The sequence below is a fragment of the Amyelois transitella genome, chromosome 9 (assembly GCF_032362555.1).
Source record: "Amyelois transitella isolate CPQ chromosome 9, ilAmyTran1.1, whole genome shotgun sequence".
NCBI lineage: Eukaryota > Metazoa > Arthropoda > Insecta > Lepidoptera > Pyralidae > Amyelois > Amyelois transitella.
In genome coordinates, this window is record NC_083512.1 from 11,595,352 (window position 1) to 11,601,664 (window position 6,313).

The 6,313-nt window shown below is 36.4% G+C and overlaps 1 non-coding gene across 1 annotated transcript; it reads right to left on the reverse strand.

Annotated features, from left to right (window-relative positions):
* Positions 1-994: 994 nt before the first annotated feature.
* On the reverse strand, positions 995-1,067 carry Trnar-ccu (transfer RNA arginine (anticodon CCU)). The gene has a single exon. It is a non-coding gene; the product is annotated as a tRNA-Arg (tRNA).
* Between the last annotated feature and the right edge of the window lie 5,246 nt (positions 1,068-6,313).

The following is a 6,313-nucleotide window of genomic DNA, read 5'->3' on the forward strand; positions in this document are numbered from 1 at the left end:
TTATACTAAATTGCAATTGTAAAATTAATTTTCGTATACATTTATCCTATCGCTAAACAACCAACTGAAAATAAAAAGAAAAATTAGCGTGTTGTTCTATATTCAAATGTCGCTCCGCCTCTAATCGATCGCACAGGTGTGCTCGCTCCTGATTGGCCGAGCGCAAAGGTAACACAGGTGTGGTATAGCCGACCAATCAGCGTTGAGTCACCTGCTGAGAACATTGAATTTAAAATGAGATAAGATTACGGTTAGTTTAGAGTGAATAGTGAAGATGGCGTTTGCTATGTAAAAAATATGTAGGTAAGTACCTAGTTTTGTTTTTTATACCTATTTAGATTTCTGTGAAAAGAAAAAACTGACGACAATGAATCATCACAAGTAATTAAGGTATTTATTCCTCCTTTTAAAAATTATTTTTTCTCTTTATATTTTAATTTTTTTCAGTCTGTTCTGACTTTTACCTACAGGTATAGGTAATTTTTTTATTCCACCGTAGACTTAGAAAATGAAAGCAAAAATTGTCGATAAATTTCTATTCACGTAGGTATAAACGCCATAATGTAGGAAATGGCTTTTATGTAGCGGCCCGGATGGGGAACTAATTTGATGATTCCGCGAAAGCAGTCGCGGTACAGAGCGAGACAGACCGATGTTTCGAAATAACACTAGCTTACCTATGCCCACAACTTAGTTCAGTAATTTTCCTTAAACAAAAAAATTATATTAAGTTTCTCTTCTGAGCGAAGACGAAGGGATATGCTTAAACCGAGTTTCCTGTTCATTGTTATTCATTAAGTATTTTATTAACTATCTGATCATTTATGGTCAAACCATTTCATAAATTAATAGACTGCATGCTCCTGTTCATTTCTAACGTAAACTATACCTACATATGACATAAAAAATATTAAAAAAATAAAAAAAAACAATAAAACTAAAATCAATTGCATGAATATTTTTCTTCGCCAAAATAAAAAAGATTTAACATTTGTACCCCTGGTGGGACTCGAACCCACAATCCCCGGCTTAGGAGGCCGATGCCTTATCCATTAGGCCACAGGGGCGGCGGGTGACTTGCTGAAATTAACTTACGCATTACCTTTTAAGAGAAAGACTTTTTATGACGAAGTGTCATGAGTAGTCAATGGAATATAAGGTGAAAATATTGATCCGGTACCTACATTTTAAGTACTAACTGTTGCCCGCAAATTCGTTCGCTGACAATTTCAAAACATAAAGCTGTGATTATAATTTTTGTATAACTTCTTAAGTAAGTACTAGTTGTAAGACGTGTGTAGGTATATCAGTCGATTCAAATCAGAGCATTAGTTTGCGCGTGATGCGAGTACAAAACAACAGACGGAAATTCAAAAAGTCACAATTTTCGCTTCTGTTTGTTTCCGGCACTTTAGAATAGGACCACTTATTTCCAATGGATGTTGTATAAGGCGAATAAGGGAAAAGCTAATTAACTTGGGATTCTTCTTGTAGGCGATAAGGGCTAGTCACAACCGCTGTCACTTTTTGAATCTCAGTTCCATCATTAAGCCATACATACACCTCAAAGTGGTGTTTCAGTCTTTTCAAGACTGTTGGCTATTTAATCCGCAAGGAATATAGACGTGATTTATGAATCTTCTTCCTCCTGGATTTAGTCCCGATTGCATCCTCACGTCTCTGGAGAAGAGCCCGAGTTATGCCTTTGACCATGGATCCTAGATTGTGTGAACTAAACTCATGTATTCAGGTTTTGGTTTTGGGAGGTCGGGGTTGGCTTCTTCTAAAGAAGCGGCTCCAGACCTCCGCAACCTTTGCAGGTAAACCCGGGTTAGGTTTATGGTTACACATCTAGTTACCTGAATGTGCAGGTTTCCTCACGATGTTTTCCCTCACCGTAAGAGCATCGGTCAGTTTTAAAAATAATGTACCTACTTACATGACTTTGAAAATAGTCATTGGTACATGGCCGAGGTGGGATTTGAACCTGTGCCTTTCTGCGCATCACGCATTTTAACCGGGCACCTTACCGATTCGACCACCGACGCTATTAGACTAGACGTGTTTTATATACCTAAGTAAGTATGTTTTATTCATTCACACCGATAGTTTGATTAAAGTTTACACATTCTTTATCAAGGTTACCACATACATACATACATATAGTCACGTCCATATCCCTTACGGGGTAGACAGAGCCAACAGTCCCGAAAAGACTGAATGGCCACGTTCAGCTGCTCGGCTTAATGGCACGTTCAGTTGCTAGCCCATCGCCTAAAAAAGTATCGCAATTTTATAAACATATCCCTTAGTCGCCTTTTACGACATCCATGGGAACGAGATGGAGCGTTCCTATTTTGGTGCCAGGAACCACACGGCACACACCACATTCCCTTCTATTTTTCCATCCCTAGGACAAATCACAGTGCACATCATAACCATATCGTAAAATTGACAGATCGCCGGCAAATAAGGAAATGGCTGAGACACGGCTCAGACAAGGTAAACAGTTGTCAATCAACCCCCCGGGAGGCAACCCTCTGCTTGAGGTACCCCACATTGATAAAACATGGATGTTGAAGTAATAGAAGCGGTACGTGTTGATTATTAGTAAAAAAAAAAATAGATACATACATACATAAGGTCACGGCTTTATCTCTTGTGGAGAAGACAGAGTTAACAGTCTTAAAAAGAATGATAGGCCACGTTCAGCTGTTTGGCTTAGTGATAGAATTGAGATTCAAATAGTGTCAGGTTGGCCCATCGCTTAAAAAAAGAATCCCGAGTTTGAAAGCCTATCCCTTAGTCGCCTTCTACGACATCCATGTAAAAGAGATGGAGTGCTCTCTGGATTATTTTTTGTATTGGTGCCAGGAACCACACGGCACTTAAAAAAATTTAGATATTACGATTCAATGTGGTTTGTTTAGAAGAAATTGGCCTATTATAAATCTGCACGCTAAATAAAACCATACGAAATTCTCACCACTATACTAAACTGATGAAATTAGATAAATATACCTACTTAATTTGACGTAGTGTAATATTGCTAATGAAATTCTGCAGCAATTTGGAAAAATACTGATAAACTGGCTGCTATCACTATTCATTTATGATTAAATAAGTAATAATTGAGGTTTATAAAAGAATAAAATAAGATCAAACAAAATGTCTATTTAACCATACCTTGCGTTTTTGTAAGTAAAAAAATAAAATAAAATAAAAAGGAACTTTATTTTTTCTCCACAACAATACAATGGGTGTCTTAACTATACCATAACTAATATACATAAGTCTGTTGTGGAGAACTGGTGCCTGAACTAGGTATCCGAAGGAACCTGTCATACAGGACACCAGGCCTCCCCTCAGAGAGAGTACATGAATATTATGAATAAGTACACACTGATACTAAAAATCTAAATTAAATTTACCTTTTAGTAGATAACATAACCTAGGTTGTAGAGAAAATTTATATATTGATGGTGCTTAAAATATCCTCAAATTACTTATTAGGAGTTAGTAAAATAGGAGTGTAATAAAAGTAACGACGAAGGTATTCTAAGTAGGTATATTAAAATGGGTGCGTGAGAGTAATTATTGTTGTGACCAGCCCTACGACGGTGTCTTGGGATCGGTAGTGATGGGATCATCACTACCACTGGAACATAGAAAAGTCGATTTTTAAATAATGGGCCGAAGCAGATCTTCCGTTTCTAGGTATGTGAGGCCTTGTAACCAAGATCTGGTAACCATTTTACACATGGGTTTGGTAAGGGGAAATATATTTAGTTTGCGATTTGCCTGCTTGTATAGAAAAGGCCCTAGAAATTGAAAAAATCTTTGGAAGAAAGTAGTGTTATAGTCGGGGACCGGGGGAATTATCCTGTCATTTCGTACATTTTGGTCTGGATCATATGTCATGAGGGAATGCTGTTGGAGAATTGTATGTAGTATATACAGTTGTCGGACAGTTAGGACTTGGCAACATCTGTATAGTTCTGTAGTGGGGAAGCGATACGGCTTAAAGTGGGATACCTTTAGAACGGCTCGTTGGGCTCTTTCAAGTGTAAGCAGATGAGTTTTTGCAGCGCCACCCCATGCTGTAATGCAATAAATATAAATAAATATATAAATATATACGGGACAAATTACATAGATTGAGTTAGCCTCGAAGTAAGTTCGAGACTTGTGTTACGAGATACTAACTCAACGATACTATATTTTATAATAAATACTTATATAAGTAATTATTGACTGGCATAGGGCCATGTAAGTTACTCTTAGGGTTTTGTTGTCAGCAATGTGGCGTAAGTGTTTAAAAACGTATATGAGCTTTCTGACTCGCGAGCACAGTAATTGTATATGATGGTTAAAGTTTAGGTGTTGGTCTATTGTAATACCTAGATATTTAGTTGTTTTAACCAAAGAGAGTATAGGGCAGGTGCAGTTGTCACCATTACAGTCAGATGGGCGATGTTCGTGTGCTATGAGGCGGTGTCTACCAGGGGTTGGAAGGGACGGTTTTCTTATACCAAAGGTCATATAGTTGGTTTTAGAGACATTTAAAGTAAGCAGGTGCGTGGTAGTCCATTCTTTGACCTGATTGAAACCTGACTGCGCCGATATGAAAGTGTTGGTCCATGTAGAACCAGTGAAAATTAATGCGGTGTCATCAGCGAAAGATATAACTCTGCCATTTACTAGGTTAAGGTTACATAGGTCATTGATATAAGCAAGAAATAGGCTCGGGCCTAACACATTGCCTTGGGGGACACCATAATGTGTCGTGAGGTCTGTGCTTATAGTTGTGCCAATTTTTACACGTTGGGTCCTATTGTTAAGGTAATCTTGGAAAAGATTTAATTGATTCCCTCTAATACCAAGGCGTTCTAGTTGGGTTATGAGTAGCGGTATAGATACCGTAAGTACCTAATAAATAAACAAAACTTGTAAAACTCAACCCAATTATAATATTCTGTATCCAAGGCTACATCTGTAAGTACCTACATACAGTTTAGTTGGCCAACTATGGCTTGAGAATAAGTACGACTACCTACATTTTCATAACTTTTAAAAATCACTATTTTTGGAAAGCTTTTGGCACATTTTGTTTTTAAGTTTTTTTTATTAAATTTGTATTGGTATTACCAGTTGTTTTTTCTTTTACGTGAACGATTTAGAATTTCTTTATATCTGCGTTCGATTGAGTTTTTATTTACCTATTTGCCGCAAGTGGGAGCATTTGTATGTTAATCGGATGACGGTGCTCCCCAAGGAGGTGTTCTTGGTTTTTGTGTTCGACGGGGGCTTTAATGAATTAAAATGTTTTCCGTGGCCTCTTAAGACGTGCAGTGTAAATAAGGTTGCGAGTCGAAACACCCGCTTTGATGGCTTAATAAAAGAAAAGGTTTTTGTTGAGTGTTTATTTCGTTATAGGTATTACTGTTACTTCGAGTATTAATAGATAAGAAATTGAGTTACATAGGTAAGTACTTGGGTTAGAATCCAAATAGGTGTTTGCTGTAACATTCTAGTTTGAATGCTTAGGTAGCTAATGCTTTTACGAAGTAAACTACATAATGGGGTAACCTTTTCATGTGTCTAATAATGTTTCCATGATCCGAGCATGGTCAGGTAATGTTTTTTGATTTTTAGTTATTTCCTTAATAATTTATAGAAATAATACCCATCTACCATATAAGGGGTCACAAGCACGTCTGCAAACAATAAGTACTCTAATTTTAACACCAATTAAAATATTAACGTGTCCCACGTGTGAAAAATAAAAAACAATTAATTCTCGCCTGGAGGTCTGGACGCACAGACATACAGAAATAGAAGTAGACAATACACGTGCAGTCTATATATAGTGGCAATGACAATGGTAAGTACTCGAGGAAGTAAATACAATTTTACTGCAATAGTACAAAAAATAACCAAATAGGTACTCTTTCTATTTAGCTAGCTATAGAAAAAGGGGATTGTAAGAGGGAAAGATAGAACAAAATATAGTATTCTTCATCAAAACGAATAACATTTTCACAGATTTTGATGGATTTTGGAACAGATATGGAAAAGACGTTCAGTTACCATGACTTATTTTTTCAATTTTTAACGATCAGATATGTCATAAACCCTACTAATTTAGGTAAGTTTGAAATAAGGCAGAAAATATAAATAAAGTAAAAAATTAACAATTTTAACTCTTCAACTTAGATTACGATTATTGCACCTATGTTTAAATAAAAATAAAATAAAATAAAATCCATTTATTTCAGGCTACTGATAGGCCCATAATACAAGAGAAAATACA